At 37.9% G+C, this 19,219-nt stretch overlaps 1 long non-coding RNA gene across 1 annotated transcript; it reads right to left on the bottom strand.

Annotated features, from left to right (window-relative positions):
* Positions 1-316: 316 nt before the first annotated feature.
* Positions 317-8,686, bottom strand: LOC147491054 (uncharacterized). Its single transcript, XR_015198820.1, has 3 exons — positions 8,651-8,686; positions 2,737-3,858; positions 317-2,208 (listed from the first exon to the last, which is right to left on the bottom strand). It is a non-coding gene; the product is annotated as an uncharacterized LOC147491054 (long non-coding RNA).
* Between the last annotated feature and the right edge of the window lie 10,533 nt (positions 8,687-19,219).

The following is a 19,219-nucleotide window of genomic DNA, read 5'->3' as shown; positions in this document are numbered from 1 at the left end:
GTTGTGCTTGGGTTGGAGGCTGCCCAATCTAATTTGGTGGGTGTAGGATATAAGACCCTAAAATTTATTAATTTGATCACCATGCATGAACTTGTACAAATAATTTTAGGTAGATTTTATTATTATTATTATTATTATTTATTTATTTTAATCTTCAGTTCCATTCATTTGCAAACTTGTGCAATAAAAGTTTCCTCATAGACGTTACAAAACTCTATTGGGCCATCATGTTGCACCCACATGGCCAGTTTGAGAGGATGGCAATTTTTTTTTAACAAGTAGAAATTTTATTAATAATCAAAACGAGTTTTACAAATAATCAAAATGAGTCATTCATTGATCACTGAATTACAAAATGTTCATACAGACTACATCTGACTCGATCAAACAAACTAGAAACATAAAAGGGAACAACAGTTCCATTACATCCCAAATCGATATGATTTTTACCGGCCTCAGCCAACAAGTGAGTATGTTGTGTAACTGCTTAGGGCAAAAGTCAATTCTACAGTACTCAAAAGACTCTTTAGAACTTAGGACCATCTGACGAAGAGAGTTTAGTTCCCATGACGAACAATCAACATGACCATTGAGTGCATCCACCAAGCTGCTGCAATCCGAGACAACTAGCACATGTTTAATAGCAAGTTGAGAAGCACTTTCTAATCCCCACAAAAGAGCTCTGTATTCGGCTTCCTCTGCTTGCTTCCGACAACCATAATGTCATAAGACCTTTACAAATGGTGAAACCTATGCCACCTTTATTTGATAAAACTTCAAATCCTCCATCAGTAGTTAAAAGATGTAAATTGTGGAATGAAGTTCTTTGGAATGTGGTATTTGTAGGTTGGTTGAGGTTTGGAAGGTATAAAGGATGCATTAGCTTGAGCCAATAATTGAGTGGTGGATACAGCAGTGTAGCTTTGAATTGGTTAAAAACTACTTGATTCCTGTCTAGCTAGATGAAGTAAGAAAGGCTTGCTAAGTGTGTGAGATTTTGCCTTTAGAAGTACACAGGTCAACGACCAACTCCTGAACTTGATCTCAAAAGTGATTACTGAAGAAGACAACTTTATGCTCTGTGCAATCCCTCTCGAGGTAGAGATCCAGAAAGTAGTTTTTTCTATGAAGTCGGAGAGTTCACTAGGACCAGATGGGTTTCAAGGATGTTTTTATCACGCGTGCTGGAACATAATTAGAGATGACCTATGCAGTGCTTAGACTTCTTTCTTTAGAGAAGCCTACATTCCTATGGGGGTAAATAATAACTTTTTTGCTCTTATTCCAAAGGAAATAAATGCTAAGAAAGCTTCTCAGTACAGACCTATCTATATGAGTAATTTCTTTATGAAGATCTTGTCAAAAATCATGCAGACTAGGTTGAAGACCATCATCTCAAAGTTAGTCTCCATTGAACAAGCATGGTTCATTCATGGCAGATCCGTTCATGCTAACATTTGTATGGCGTCTGAAATGATTAATGCAATGAAACAAAAGAAAAGTGGTGGCTCCGTTGGCCTCAAGATTGATATATCTCAGGCATATGATACGCTCACTTAGGAATTTCTACTTGAAGTTCTCAAACAGCTAGGGTTTGGGCAGAGATGGATTAATTGGGTGTACACAATTCTTGGGACGACAAAATTATCTGTCCTCATCGATGGGGGTCCTTGTGGTTACATGGGAGTTAGAAGGGGGCAGCGACAGGGAGACCCTCTCTCCCCGTTACTCTTTGCACTGGCTGAAGATGTTCTTAGTAAGGGAATTAACTATCTAAAGGATTACCCTAGCCCTTCGCACCTGTTGTTTGCAGACAACATTTTTATCTTCATGAATGGCAATCTAAGGAAGGTAAAAAATCTTACATGGCTACTCAAAGAATATCAGAATGTTGTTGGTCAAGACATTAATAGAAACAAAAGCAAGCTCTTTTTGGGTGGATTGACTGAGGTCAGTGTAACGCCCCAAACCCACTATATCCGAGTTGACCAGCCCAAGATATAATGAGTCGGAGAACCCAGCTACTTAACCGTCTCGACAAGTGCCAGAGCAGTCAAGTAACCGGTTTACAAAATGAAACCATTACAATAAGTGAGATACGGGTGATAACTAACAAATATAAAACAAAAACAAAGTGTCCAAGTTCTAACCCGAATAATATCCCAACTTTCTCTCTCCACGTGGTCAAGAATCAAACACCTGCAAAATCTGCAAGGGTGTAAAAATCACACGCCCAACAAGTAATATCCACGAACTAGTCTTTTCAAATCTAAAAAAATATACCAAATATATCAAATAAAACCGAGACAACACCACTTAATTCCAAATACACCTACCCCCAAATACTGACTAGAAGAAATATTTATCAACTATATAAGATGTGGAAAACAAGTGAACTTAACAAGTGCAACGTATGCAAATGATCCCAAACACTTATACATAACATATAGCTCAAAACTCAAAAAGTGCATCATCGTCATCAAATAATAATTCATTCATCAACACAAGGCAAAATAAAGAACTAAAACACAAGTAAAACCAATTTCAGTTTAATCATATGGGTTCAACATTCAATAAAAAAACTCAGCAGGAAAAGGAATTACACGAACATTAATTATTGTAATCCACGCTTCAAATCTCAATTTAAAATGCACAGTAGAATTGTCGACATCTAAGTCGAAACTAGACTTGGTCATAATTTATTTAAATGAAAGAAAAGCTTGTAGATATACTTGCCTGATGTATAAGAGATTAAAAGCAACAAGAACCAATATGGAAAACTCCACAACCTGATCCACATCACCCAATATCATCTACTAATCACAAGGAGGCAGCAGAATTTTACCCCGAAACAATCTAAATTTCTGAATCGTCTCCTTAGAACTAGCTATCCTACCATATACCAATTGAAAGTTACGTGAATTAACTTTCTATGGCACCAAACCGCCTACAAAAGCGAGTTTCGTAGATGAAGATACACCGTTTTCATTAACACATGGCAGAACTGACTTGTATTCCGAATTTTCTCACTTTGTTCTACTTAGGAACAAGAACAAGGTCTGTTGATGGCTTCATTGAACACCCATGACCCCTGACCTCCTATCTTCTCTGCTCTTAATCATGAAAACAGAATCCCCAAATAAAACCCTTGATTAACATAAAGTGTGGTGAAGACGAACATGTTAGAATCTCTCCTATTCAAGGTTTAGAAACCTAAACCACTTCATGTTGCAGCTCCACCTTAGATGGTAGTTCCAAATCAGCAATATACACACTGATTTGAGTAAGAACACGTCATCATTAAGCATCCAACAACCTGGTTTCAAATCCCCAATTTCATCACAAGAACATGGCACAATTTTACCCAACAAGAACTGAAAAACTGTAACGTCTCTCTACAAACCACCTCATTAACCATATATCCTCGGAAAACTCTTTGAATCTATTTTCCAACAGTCCCAACGGCGTCTAAACCCAATCACTATAGAGAAAGAAACAACTGTTTCGGTGAAAGGTGTCAAATCTGCTTCAAAACCGAAAATCATCCATTACCTTCTTTGTGAGGGTTGATCCAAGGAGGTTATTGAATTGAAAAGTCATAAGCACAAGTTCCTAATCATCTTCTCCATTTGTGAGTTGTGATTTTTAGCCAAAAAGAATGAGATAAGGATGAAAAGATTTCGACAGTCGGTGCTGTTTTTCTCTAGGTTTATCCCGAGCCTCAAAATGGGTTCTCTTCATCGATATTAGAATGGATTATTGGGAAATCTTGGGGACAAAGATACCAATCGATCCCACTACTAAGATAACTTTGCAATATCGATCCCACTACTAAGATAACTTTGCAATTGAACCAAACTCTCCATACAAAATCAAAAACTTTCACTCACAAACAAATAATAAACAACTATCACAAACAAATAATATCTAAAACAAGTAAAAACATCTGTGACAACACAAGATGTAAAGTGATTTGGCCAAAGATGTCTACTTCTACAAGAGCTAATCCTTTAATAAGTGTGGAAAAGAAGATTACAATCAACTCATTTCAAGTCTCTCCTTACTAGATCACTTTTCTCTCTCCTTACAAACTTTTTCTCTTTGCAAGGGTTTTCTCTTAATTTTGATAGCTCTTAAAATTGGGTTTCAATTTGTGACTTAGGTTTTCCAAAACCTTACTTCTTGTTTTTACCGTACTCCACAATTTCACGGTTAGTGTAGAAATATAAGTTTGCAAATTTAGACATGGGCGCGAGCGCGCTCTTGGCAAGGCCAATTCGAGCGTGCGCCCTCAACAGTCTGTTTCGTGAGAGGCTAAAAAAAAACTATATTCTTTTTCATGGCAAGGGTGCCGGCGCGCCTTGGGCTAGACCAATCTGAGAGCACGCGCGCTCAGACCTCTTCACACAAACAGCACAAATTTCTATCCTCTTCCTCATTCTCATGTGAGGGATAACTCCAACAATCTCCCCCTCCCAAACAACGAGGGTGGATACCTCCATGCATTCCCAAATCAACAGGAGGAGTGTGCTACCATTCCAGCGGTAGCAAAGAAACATCAAACTTACCTTTCGATAAAACTTTGGTCATCATATCCGATCCGTTCTTGTCGGTATGGATCTTCTCAATGCTCAATGCTTGTCTTCGAGAACTTCTTTAATCCAATGATAATGCACATGTATGTGTTTGGATATAGAATGAAAACTCGGATTCTTGCTTAAATGGATAACGCTCTGACTAACTGTCATATATAACTACAAACTATTTTTCCTTTAGCCCTAGTTTATCGAAGAACATTTTCATCCATAGCATCTCTTTGTAACACTCAGTGACTACAATATACTCGGCTTCTGTAGTGGAGAGGGCAACATACTTTTGCAACTTAGATTGTCAAGAAACTGCTCCCCTTACAAAAGTAAACATATAACCAGAGGTGGATTTCATAGAGTCAACATCACCTGCCATGTCTGCATTAGTGTAGCCTTCAAGCAAGGTCTTACTTTCACCAAAACATAAACACGCTTTGGAAGTGCCCTTGAGATATCTCAATATCCACTTAACACTTTCCCAATGCTCTTTACCCGGATTTGACAAAAACCGGCTTACAATACCAAAGGCGAAAGCAATATCCGGTCTTGTACACATCACTGCATACATCAAGCTGCCCACTGCGGATGCATAATGAATCTTTTCCATTTTATTACGCTCTGGGACACATATCTTTAGTCATGTGGGCGATCTATATTGAATCTCTTCATCCATTTCTTCAACACCTTACCGATGTAGCTTTCTTGAGAAAGCTACAACTTCCCACTCTTTCTATCATGAGTGATCCGCATACCAAGTATCTACTTTGCTTGATCCAAATCCTTCATCTCAAAGGACTTACTCAAGTTTTTTTTCAGCTTGAATATCTTGTTGATGTTCTGGCTAACTATCAACATATCTTCCACATACAACAAGAGCAATATGAAATCCCCATCTGAATTTTTTTGAAAAAATACACAATGATCGGAAGCGGACTTCATGTAGTCATGCTTCACCATAAAGGAATCAAACTTTATATACCACTGTCTTGGTGCCTGCTTCAACCCATACAAACTTTTTATCAGTTTGCATACTAGGTGCTCCTTGTCTTTTACCTCAAACCCTTCTAGCTGGTCCATGTAGACATCTTTTTCAAGATCTCCATGAAAAAAAGCTGTCTTGACATCTAGTTGCTCAACCTCTAGGTTCATATTTGCGGTCAGACCCAATAATACCCTGATAGAAGTAATCTTTACAACAGGAGAGAAAATTTCATCAAAGTCAATACCTTTTCTTTGACCGAATCCCTTCACAACAAAGCGAGCTTTGTGCCTTGGGTGTGGATTATTCTCCTCATGCTTGACTTTGTAGATCCACTTATTCTTGAGAATTTTTCTTCCTTTCAATTTCTCAACTAAGTCATGAGTGTGATTCTTATGCAAATAATCCATCTCATCATCCATGACCTTCAACCACTTCTCTTTATCTGTACTTTCAAGAGCCTCTTGATAGTACATTGGTTATCCACCATCAGATAGTAAAACATACGTGTGAGGTGGATACCTAGTTGAAGCTTGTCTCTTTTGTCAGACCTCCTTGCCCCATTTTCTTGTGGCTCAGGAGGATGCATTTCTGCTTGCTGAGGTGGTAGTTCATGCACTTCATCTGCATCTTCTATATCAATAGGTTCTATCCCATCATGAGCAATAAGATCATCATCATGAGCTTCAAACCCATGGTTCTCTGCATTCTCAATGCCTTCTGCACGTTCCACAGTTAGAACTTCTGGTTCTGAATCAACAAGATTATTAGTGAAAACTTCTAGCTTCTCACTATCCTCAAAGTTTGCTATGGTTTGGTCTTCCAAGAACACAACATCTCGACTTTGGATTACATTCTTGTTGATCGGATCATAGAGTTTGTAGCCAAACTTCTCATCCCCATAACCCAAAAAAATGTACTGCTTAGCTTTGTCATCAAGCTTGGATATCTCATCTTTGGGAATATGAACAAATGCCCTGCACCTAAATACCCTCAAGTATCCATAATCAACATCTCTGCTTGACCATACTCTCTCTAGATAATCACTATTCAGAGGCTTCGAAGGTGATAGGTTGATCATATGCACGGTTGTGCGCATTGCTTTACCCAGTAACTCTTGGATAACTTAGAGTGAGACAAGATGCATCTCATCCCTTCTACAATGGTACGATTTATCCTATCGGTTATACCATTGTGTTGTGGAGTCTTGGGAACGGTCTGCTCATGACGAAACCCATGACTCTTGCAATACTCTTCAAATAGCCCAATGTACTCACCCCCATTATCTGAGAAAATACACTTCAAAGGCTTCCCTGTCTCTCTTTCCACCATGCTATGGAAAGTCTTGAACACGCCAAGTACTTCATCCTTGGTCTTCAAACTATATACCCATATCTTTCTTGATGCATCATCAATGAATGTCAAGAAGTACAAAGCTCCCCCGAGGGACTTTACTTTCATAGGACCACATAAATCTGTGTGTACTAACTCAAGGACATTATCCTTTCTGTGAGAAGGGAATCTTTGGAAAGACACCCTGTGTTGCTTTCCAACTAAACAATGAGTAGATCTATTTAAATGCGAACCTTTTATGTTTGGCAATGCCTTTTGCTTGACAAGAACTTCCATGCCTTTGTCGCCATATGACACAGTCTCTTGTGCCATAGCTCGGAGGAAGCTTCTTCTTGTGCTGCATTCACCTCTACTTTACCCAAACTAGCATGTGTCTTGTAAAGCGAGCAAGTTTTCTTCTCTTTGGCTGCTACAATGGAACCTCTGCTCATTTTCCATACCCTATTACCAAACGAGTTTAGAAAGCCATCATCATCTAACTTCCCAACGGAAATTAGGGTTAACCAAATGTCAGGGACATGTCTTATATCCTTGAGTGTCAAGGTGTAGCCGACATTGGTTTCTACATGAACATCCCCAATGCCTACAATCTTAGAGACTCCACTGTTACCCATCTTTACCTCACCAAATTCACCACAGCTGTAGGTAGTGAAGAATCCTCTGTGCGGTGTGACATGATAAGATGATCCTGTATCTATCACCCACTTTGTATCCTGACATGAGGTACTAACACAGCACTCACCATAATCTGACACAATTCCCACTAGACTATCGTAAACTAGTGTGGTAGTATCTCTGCCTGTGCTTCCGTTCCTCTTTACCATGTCTTCATGTACACAATTATTCTTCTCATCCCTCTTCAGTGTTCTACACTCATACCTAAAGTGACCCTTGGTGGCACAATAGTAATATTATCTCTCAGCCTTAGGAGTTCTAGTATTACCCCTAGATTTGCTTCTGCCATCACCTCTAGAATGAGATGGTTTTCTACTCTTACCTCTCCCCCGCTTCTCTGTGACAAGGATCTCTAAGTAAGAAGAGCTGCTTCGTGAACCCCTTCTTGTCTCCTCATTGAACAATGCCCCAGTAGCCATCTCCATGGTAACTATTCCATCTGGTGCGACTCCGCTAAGAGAACATGCTAAAGTCTCCTAACTGTCGGGTAGAGAGTTTAATAGTAACAAAGCCTCAACTTCATCACCCATATTAATCTTCATCAAATGCAGCTGATTGATGGTATTATGTACATCATTAAGATGCTCAGACATTGAAGAACCTTCTTTGTACTTCGTGTTAGCAAACTTTTTAATGAGTAACACTTTGTTTCCAGGCGACTTATTCTCATAGAGGTCTTCAAGTTTCTTCCACAAGCCAAAAGCGGTAGTCTCTTGGGATACATGGTGGAAGACATTATCGTCAATCCACTGTCAAATATACCCAATTGCTTTTCTGTCAAACTTGCTCCACTCGGCCATAACAATCGCTTCCAGTTTTACTCCTCCATTCTCAATGGGTTGTGCCAAGTCCTTGCAATATAGCAAGTCTTCCATCTTGGCTTTCCAAATAATATAGTTAGCTTTATTCAGACTATTCAGGAATTTTGTCAAACATCTTTCGAACAAAATTTGGATAACAACCTAGATTAATCTAACCTGGCTCTAATACCATTTGTTGGGGACAACGATACCAATCGATCTCCAATACTAAGATAACTTGCAATTGAACCAACTACTGCTCCAGACAAAAATCTAAACTTTCACTACAAACTTAATGCTCTTTAAACAACTATCACAAACAAATAATAATGCAAAGAAAGTAAAACATACCACAACACAAGATATAACGTGGTTCGACCAAAGATGCCTACTTTCACAAGAGCTAATCCTTTTACAAGTGTGGGAAGGAAGATTACAATCACTCCTCTCAAGTCTCTCCACCTTACTAGTTCACTCCTCTCTCCGTACAAGCTTTTCTCTTTACAAGAGTTCTCTCTCAATTTTGATAGCTCTCAAAATTGGGTTTAAATTCGTGACTTAGGTTTTCCAAAACCTTACTTCTTGTTTTTATAGTACCCCACAATTTTGCGATTACTATAGAAATAGAAGTCTACAAATTTAGACATGGGCGTGGGCGCGCTCTTGGCACAGTTCTATTTCGTGAGAGGCTGAAAAAAAAACTATCTTCTTTTTCACGACAAGGGCGCGGGCGCGCCTTAGGCTAGACCAATCTGGCGCGCGCTCAGACCTCTTCACACAAACAATACATATTTCTCTCCTCTTCCTCATTCTCATGTGAGGGATAACTCCAACAGGACGGACCTAAAGTTCACTAGAATAACTGCATAGCAGTGGGGGCATGAGCATAGCAAGGGGGGAGATGAGAGGAGGAATATGAAGGAGGGAGGAGATGAAAGGAGGAAGATGAAAGAGGGAGGAGATGAAGAGAAGAGCAGGAGATGAGAGGAGGAAGATGAAGGAGGGAGATGAAGAGAAGATCAGAGATGAGAGGAGGAAGATGAAGGAGGGAGGAGATAAGAGGAGGAAGATGAAAGAGGGAGGAGATGAGAGGAAGAGGAAGAGGAAGATGAAGTTGAAGGAGGGAGATGAAGAGAAGAGCAGGAGATGAGAGAAGGAAGATGAAGGTGGGAGATGGAGGGTGGAGAACAGAGGGAGAGAGTATTAAGAGGGGGGCACGAGATAGACAAATTGACAGAAGACACATTTTATGCCTCTAAAAAAAAAGCCAACTCAAGAATGTTCGCATACGCTCACTTGATTAATCACAAAGCCCAGGCCAAAAAATATGGGGTTTTACAGTCAGAAAGGCGAGAATAAAAGAGGTTATGAATGTACACGAAGGTGTGATGCCTGAAAAATACCTAGGCATCCCATTAGTGCAAGGGAAAGTCAAATATGCAATTATCTTGAGTTTGGTTGACAAGATCAATAATAGGATTACTAGTTGGTAAGGGAAAATCCTTTCTCTTCAAGGGCAATCCTAATTCGATCAATGCTTGGGAGCATCCCAGTTTACAATATGAGTGTCTATAAATGGTCCTCGAGCATTATAAAAAAAGGTAGAAACTTTTATGAGAAACTTCTTATGGACAGGTAGAAAACCATAGTGGCATGGGATAAATGTTGTAAACCAATTGATGAGAGAGGTCTTGGATTCAGAAGACTGAAGGAGATGAACTTAGCCCTTCTCATGAAGCTTGTGTGGCACGTCCTTACTGCAGAGGATCACTTTGCAAACTATATAAGAAATAAGTACTTTACAAGGGATGGTGGCATGATTACCTATTATGTCAAGTCTTCTATTTGGACTGGCATTAAGTGGGCACTGGAGGAAATGAAATTTCAAACTTAATGGGTAATTGGAAATGGGTCCAAGGTTGATGTCTGGAGGGATAACTGGTTGGGAAATTTTTCAATCAAGCAAGCGTTAAACCTCACTAATTCAGAACTCAAAGGCCATAGACCAAGAGTTAATGCTCTCATCCATAATGGGAATTGGGCCCTTCCTATTCAACTTCAACAACTATTGAGCAATGTAGGGATATCTTGGCAGAATCTACAAGTTCTAGACACTAATGAACAAGATAACAAGGTTTGGACCCCAAACCATTGTGGGAAGTTCTCATTGCTCGCACTCGACTTTTGAGGAAATCAGGAGAAAAAGACCCAATCCCAGATGGGTGTCGATGGTGTGGAGATCATATGTTCCTATCAAAACAGCAGCTTTAGCGTGGAAGTTGTGCAATAATTATGCTGCCACTGAAGAAAGGTTAATGAACAAAGGGTTGAAGTTAGTTTCAAGGTGCTATATGTGTGGGGAAGAAGAAGAAACACTAAAGCATATGCTTTGGGGTTGCTCCTTTGCTAGAAGAGTGTGGAATTTGAATTATGAACAGTTTGGGTTTAGAAATAACTTTCAATCCTTGAATGAAACCAAGCGGTGTGCATTCTTATGCAAAGAACTCATCTCATTTTGCATGGCCTTCAACAATTTATGTCCATCTGTACCTTCAAGAGTCTTTTGATATACATAGGTTCTCCACCATCGAATAACAATACATATGTATGCAGGGCCGACCATGACTTTCAATGGGCCCAATACAAGGTCCACAAAATGAGGCCTTTATTTATTTTTTCTCTATCCGGTAATAGGCTTTTGTTTGAGCTTTTAAGACTATAGTGGGGTTTTTATAGCTAAATGGGGCCTTTTGTTTTGCTTTATTTTGGGGCCCTATGCAAAGGTTTAGACAACATAGCCTTAGGGTCTATCCTATATAAAGCTCCCTTGGGACTTCAATTGGGTACATGGTTGAAGCTTGCATTTTCTCTCACCATTTTCAAAACTCACTCTTGTTGTTTTCCAACCAAACAATGAGTGGTGGTTCATTTAAATGCATACCTTTGATCTTCATCTTCTATCTCAATAGAACTTAATCCCTCTCCATGAACAATATGATCATTTTGGAAGCTTTTCTTCACCAAAAACACTCTTCACCACAATTGTTTTCAGGTTACCAAATAATCATCATCCATTCAAAATCGAAGATCGGTGTATCCTTTAAACCTTCCACATAAACATCACCGATCCTTTAATAGTATTCTACTTCCGTCACCAAAATCACCATTGTAGGTGATTATGTAGTTTAAACCTAATTCTAATGTTATGTTATTAATAATGTGAGTTTATCACTATTTAGTTGCTTTTATGTATTTCATGCTTTGGAGTTGAATAAGTGTTGAAATGTTGTCAATTGTGCATGAAAAAAAGCTCAATTGATTAATAGGTGAAAAACATGGAGAAAGGCCATGATTTATGAAGGAAAAGCCCTAAAAAGCCCAAGTTAAAGGAGTCAAGCAAAAGTCAACTCGGATTAGGAAACTGCTGAAAAGTCAACAAAACTTCAAACGAGTATATCTTTGGACTTAGAGCTCTGGTTGAGGCCCATTTTATATCAAAACGACCGGCTTGGAAAAAGATTTCTAATGGCCTTGACCCATTTGGAGCAGTATAAGTCGACAAAAGGGCGTAACAGTAAAACACTGTAGATTTGGCTTAAGTTAAACTCTATGTATTGGACCCTAATATGATTTTGAAACCCATGAGCCTATGGAGAAATAAAATTTCGGCCATAACATGTAAAACCCTACTTGTTCTCTATAAAAATAGAGGTTAACTCCAAGTCTAAATATCCATTATATTATCCATCTTTAGTATAGTCTTTTAGGGTTAGAATTAGGGTTTGTAGCCTCCATTAAACCTCCATTAATAAAGCTTCCACCTTTCTTCTTCCTTTTAGTTCTATGTTTCAATATTATTATTACTAGCATACTAATCCAATGAAACTAGGCTAATCCTCCTATTAGAGGGAGTGATTATGAACCCTAATGAGGAATATATTTGTTAGTGTAGATTTGTTGTTTAGGGTTTCAAGTTTAGGTTTTTCTTGACTTAGAGATAATGAGAGTTAATCTAAATTAGATAATAGTGAGTTTGCCATGAGAATGAGGACGAGCTTTCTCTCATGCTAATTAGTTTATGACTAGAGATAGTATAAAATAATTAGGGATCATTAAAGATCTAGTCTTTATATTTGAAACTTGTGTGAGAATATAAATACTAGGGTTTTCTAAACCAATCGATGCTAGCATGTTAAGAAATCATTAGGTGGATTTATTACTTCCTCTATAAACTTCTTTTCCATCAAAACCCTATTTCAATTAGTTCAGTTTAATTAGATTAAGAATATAATCATTAGTATAATCATAGTTAGTTTATTCCCAACATATTATTACTCTCACCATCTTTCCTCTTGATTTAATTAGTTAAATTCTATTTAGTCTTGGTAGTTTAAGAGTGTAAAGAACCTTTATTAGATCTATATTACTCGATAGGAGAGAGAGAGAGAGAGAGAGAGAGAGAGAGAGAGAGAGAGAGAGAGAGAGAGAGAGAGAGAGAGAGAGAGAGAGAGAGAGAGAGTAAAGTATTGATATAAACATGTGTTTGTTTGATTAGGTATTAGTGTTTAGGCATTGATATTTAGTTTACACAAATTCGTGTTGATCAAATGGCACCGCTGCCATCTTAAATATATCAAGACAATGATTTTATTGTTTGAATCAAAAGAGATATCCCCCATTCTCAACCCACCCACCCTTTTAATTTTTTGTTATTGTTTTCCGTATTATTTTAATTTTTTACTAGACGTTCTTACTGTTGATGTTTTTCTGACTGCAGGTTGGGGCAAACGGATAAAGAAAAGCTGTCTAGATGGCTGTGTGAATCATCTGTGAAAATATCACATTCAATAGCTAGGATTGAAAGGGCATCCGCCCTCCATTTAGCCTATATTAGAGCGTGCGCCCCCTGCTTGACACTGCGGACTCATAGTAAAGAACACAACAGTAAATGTATTTTTAAATTTTATAAAATTCTGAAAATTTTCAGGAACAATAAGTAAGGTGTTATTGATTTAATAGAATATTTTCAGAATTTTCTTAGTTGTTTTACCTAGTGAACTAATCCCATCTTTACACTGCTGCAGTTCAGCTTTTAAAACGTAAGTTTCTGGAAAAACAGACGAGTAGGGTTACTTCTGTAGTTCCGAAAATTCTATAAATTTTAACATAGTATCTTTGATGAGTTATTAGATTACTGGGAAAATTTGAAGGTGTTTTGACCTGGTTTTACCACCTAACTAATTGATTGTTTTCAGTGTATTCTTGCAGTTCTTCAACACTTAATTTTTGGAACAACAACCGGTGAGGAGGGTTAATTTGTAGAATTTCAATTGCTCTCAAATGTTTACAGGAACACACATGATCTTTCAGGAGTCTCCAAGAAAATTTTGGATATTTTTGGCTCTGTTTTGATTGGTTAACCATTAGTTTGTTTGTATTGCGTACCAAAAACTGTTTCACAAACTTTGCAGTGTAATTAAAGGACTTTGCTAGCTCTGACTGTTCTGTAATTTTACAGGCTACTTCCTGGACATCTCAACATACTACTGTAAAATTTTCAATTTTTTTAGAGTGCGCACGCACCCTAAATAGCCTAGATAGCCTATATTGGATCGCGTGTCTATAATTTGGACTCTCGAGTACTATCCAGTATTCGTTTGGGTCCAAAAACCTTTTTTACTAGTCCAGTCCTTATAACCTATTAGTTGTTTGGTTTAAAACGCAGCCTAGTTTAGAAATCCAGTCCGCGAAACCCACCAGAAACAAAGCCCAAACACAGACCAACTAGGACAACCTAAGGCCCATCCCATTAGAACCTACACAAGCCCACTGGAGAGAGCCCGTTTCTCCATTTCCTTAGTACAAGGGGCACACACCCTCTGTGTTGGTTCTGACTGCTCTGCCTTTTATAGGTCACATCTCGGATCTAGAAACTTGCTGGTATGGTGCTTTATCTTCTACAGGACACTGAAATTCGTGTTGGAAGGCGCTAGTAAGCATAGCGTGGAGGCAATACAGGTTCCATCTTTCTAACTCTCCTCGAATCCCTTGCTAAAGGAGTACTTGGGTGTTGTTTTTCTCATAATTTTTATAGTTGGAGTTTTTGTATACTAATTAACATAGAATCTATCTTTAAAACTGTTATGGCCTATCAATATGTAGACCAAAAATCATGTGGTTATTATGCAAACCCTTCACCATGTTCATGTTGTGGTAGTCTTTACCATTGGGTTTCTCATTGCCGATCATATTAAGAGTTTGAGGCTACTATAGAAAATAATTGTAATTATGAGCCTCAATGTTCAAACTTCCATAGTAACACATATAGTCAAGAGTTTTCTAGTCATCCACAATGTTCATGGAGTTCCACCACAACTAATCACCCAGCCATTCAGCCTCAACCTAGCCCATCACATCATGATTTTAGTTAGAGTCACTCACAAGCCATGTCCCAAGTTTTACTCACAGAGGGACCCATATTGCGTCCATTCCCCTAATAACAATGACTATCAACCGCCATACCAACCAGCACCACTAACACACAATATGCCTACCTAGTGGCAAGAACCCTACAACCAACCCTCCACTCTGCCACAAAAATTTATGGAACTAAAGGTCCAAAACAAAATAATACTTCAGAACCTAGAACGAACATATTTGATGTAACTTCACCTATGCGAGACCTTTCTACCATGCCAGAAATCAACCACCCATCTGATTCGCCACCCTTCCCAGACCATTTTTCCCAACAAATAGCCGACTCAGCAAAAACATTTAGGGAACAAATGGCCAACAATGCAAAAACGTTTAGGGAACAAAATGCTAACAATCAAATTATGCTTCAGAACATAGCACAGATGATTTTGATGATCCCCTCACCTAACATATATAGAGCTTTCAACCATGCTAGAGATTGCCAACAAGTAGAACAATCTAGCACCATACCCAATCCATTCGACCAAGCCAAAACCTACCCTTGAAATTCATGTCTATTACCTTCCCATGACCCTCCCATTAACCATTGTGTTGACTCCACACCCCACCTAAATGAAGAAATTCTTGAAGATGACTCTTTAGGACTTGTTTTGGACGACTACTCACATTTGAACGATGCCTCTAAAGACCTTCCCATTGATCCATCTGATGATGAATATAAAAATGACACATTAGAAGATATTTATAAAGATGTGACAGAGGAGGAATTTGATAACTACTGGCTTTCTCTTAATATGGACCCTCATGTTGGGCATGTCAAGGCCTTTGTGAATGCTAACGCACTTGGCTAGACAATTCCTCGACACATTCGAATGATGCCATTAAGGAACTTTATACTGTTTTAGAAGACGAGGGTGAGGAAATAGAGATCAACAATTGCAAACTAAGGCATGAACAAGTTAATGTGCAAGAAAATGGGAAGTTACATCTTTAGAGCGATGTGAATCTCAATTTAGTTTGGCAACTGAGGACATAACGATGGAAGAAATAGATGCATTTCTTAAAGATGAAGCAAATGACCATAACCTTGTGGATTCAGCCAAGCTAGATGTAGAGTTCTTAGGAGCGTGTGAGGATCCACCACTAACCGACCACCAACCACCTGAGTTACAACCTCCTGTAACCAACTATTTACCACCACTAATCCTCCATTCCATCGTCTATTTTAAAGGAACCTCAAATTTGCACTTGAGCCTTTTGCCTCAGAGATCCTCCATAATTTTTTCAACCCTCATGGTGAAGAGTTTTTGCCTAGCACACATACACATGAGGCCACCCTTTCTGTAGTTGAGATGGAGACTTGAGAGCCAAGCTTTGACTGAGTGTAGTGAGAAACCTAGTTTGTTTTATTTTTCATCATTTGAGCCTCATGAAAACATCAGGATCCATACTTCATTAATTTCTCACCTAAAGTATCACTAGTTCATCTTTTGGGACATTCTAACTTTCTAAAACAGCTACAACAACATTATGGTTTGCATATTTTATTTGATAGGTTGCATAAGTTTTCATTTGTTATTTTGCATATTATAATTAAAATCCAACATTTCATTCTGTTTGGGGGTGCATTTAGTATCATATTTTTATGACTAGACCCCCAACTCTTTTGACTATTAGTTTATAGTTGACCGAGTATCGTCCATCTCATGCCACCCCAGTTTCTTGCTTGTTTGGGGGTGTGCACAGTCTTAGGGAATCTGACTTAAAAAGACCCGACATTAAGTCTAGAGAATCTGACTTTAAAAGACCTATACAATTTTTTTGTAACATACCACCTTTTTGGAGTATATGCCATAAAATTTTCAAACTTACAAAGGGTATCAAATTTTGTTTGGGGTGGGCGTATTTTGGTCTTTTATTTCATAAATTTTTGCCACCCTTTGCCTATCATGTTATCATATTATCTTTATAATATTATCGTTACAGGTACTGCTAATTTTTTCCACGTTTCTATGGTAATCTCTTTCCTAATCTCTTTACACTTTAAGGACAAAACGTTCTTCTGTTTGGGGGTGGGATAGAAATATTTGCAAAAATTAGGCACATTTAGGTTGTAAATTATGCACTTTTTCTTCATAAAAATCATAAAAATAATTTATACTCTGCACTTAGTGATAATGGTAGTTGTTTCCTATTATATGATGCTATTAGTCTAGAAGTCTCACTTTAGCATTTGAATTAAGCGTAGTTTTTAGAAACTTAGGTTAATGAAGTAATTGTAAAATGTGAGTAGAGTATTGAGTTGTCATTGTCCATATAAACCTAAGTTTGAGAAGAAAGGATGAAGGAATTAAGTTAACTTCTTGTTCTAAAAGATTTTCTAGTTGTTAAGTTTCATATGGTGGAAAGATGTTTAAAACACTTGTTTAACTAAAGAGAGTTGAAAACATGAAACCTTTAAGTTGATGGATTGAAGAACTTGTATGTAAATGGGGTTGTTTTAGTAGCTTGGTAAGCAAGTTACACTCATTGATTGAGTGTAACTAGCTTTTGTGAGTGTATGTAGATTAATGGAAAGAGATTGTGGAAAAGACTAGTGATGAAGAATAAGTTATATAAACAAGATTCTATGGTGGAAAACTTGATATTGATTGAGAAAAAGATGAACTTGAAATAAAGATGAAAGCTTTAAAATAATGAAAATTGAAAATAACAATTCAAAACTATTAATTAAAACTGCAGCCCTAAGAGGTTGGATCCTAAAAACATGGATAAAATGAAAGATAGGTTACAACTTTCTTTATATAAGGTTCATTACCTAGTCATGAAGTAACTTGAGAAATAATCCTCCTACTTTTGACTTGGGCTTTTCCTTGAGCTTTCCCGTGGGCCTAAGCCCATCTATTTTAGAAGTTATAGCCTTTTGTCTTTTGCAGCTTCACTTGTTGATTCCAAGTCTTGGAAAGAGTTGGGTCTTGATCTTAGAAGTCCTAGAATGATGTTTGAGCTTTTGAATTTTTAGGTCCTTCAGTTGACTTTGACCTTGACCGTTGACTCTGACCTTGACTTTTCAGCACTTTTTCAAATAAGTTGGAATCTTCCCAAGCAGTGTCAATAGAACTCCTTTTGGCGCTAAAATGCATGTATTAGGATTATGAGTGCTAAATGGCATGTATCTTGCAAAAGGTAGCGAAAGCTATGAGCTGTCTATTTATTAAGCCTAAGAAGGGCATATTTGAAACATTGAGGTAATGAAAAACACATTTGGGGTCTGATCAACCACCTTTAAACAACATTTTGCTTGTCCTCAAGCAAAGGTGAGAGAGATAAAACCAAGATTACAAATGTGTGATTTATTATACTAGTCTCATTTTGCGGACTAAGATTGCATTGATCGTATGCAACAAGGCCTTAAACCATTAGGAACTCCCTAGTGGATGAGCTTAAGCCTCGTGAGAGTTTTCCATAAAAGGTACTTACAAACTTCCTCTATCTAGTACAAAGGTCTTGTCTCCTTGTTTATTCTCAGAAGTCTATATATCTCATTAGCGTGGAATAAGGACAAGCTCCTTTGAACTCAGAATAACATATACATAGTAGTTTAATCATCTAAATATAAATGCGCAAAACATGAGCGGTGAAATGCAAAAGTAGAGTCGTTTTCGAAACTTTTGGAGAGCGTCCTTAAGGCAAGGTTATCACAGGGATGTGTTGCAACACAAACTCTTTGATAGATTCACTCAAGTTTTGTTCTCTCAAGTGCAAAGGGCACTTATATTCCTCAACTTCATGAATGACTTCCAAAGAACTAGGAGTCAATTGATCATAATGTCCACTTACTATCACACCATCTTGTTCCTAATTGAGCTAGAGGTATTTTATTAGGAGTTATGGGGCTAAGGTAGTGGTTTAAAAATAAAAGGGAGGGAAAAACAAAATATGATAAGTTAAGAAATCGGGTTTTCGAATACTTGTAACTAGAGAAAAACCTCGTTTTATTCTTTGCTTTTGAATTGTGATTCATACTTTTAGCCCTTTGACTTTGTGACTCCATATGATTTTGATTCTTGGGAGTTCTGACTTGCTTTTGCTTCTTTTGAATCAACTCCTTTTGATTTTGAACTAACATTATATATTCGTTGTTGGTGACCCTTATTTGAGTATCTTTGCTTCTGATGATAACCAGAATTGTACGATGAATTGTGGGTTGGTCTTGGTCTATGTCCAGGTGGATTATATTACTTAAAGAATCCTTCTGTGCAACAAAATCTCGACCAAAACTATTTTGTTTCTCTATGTTAGGCTGAGGGTCATCACAATTCTTAGCGCTTGTAGCTCCATCAGTTTCCTGCAATGTATCCTAAACATCCAAAGAAAAATCATTGGGA

Source organism: Coptis chinensis, chromosome 6 (assembly GCF_015680905.1).
Source record: "Coptis chinensis isolate HL-2020 chromosome 6, ASM1568090v1, whole genome shotgun sequence".
NCBI lineage: Eukaryota > Viridiplantae > Streptophyta > Magnoliopsida > Ranunculales > Ranunculaceae > Coptis > Coptis chinensis.
This window is presented reverse-complemented; position numbering and strand designations above follow the sequence as displayed.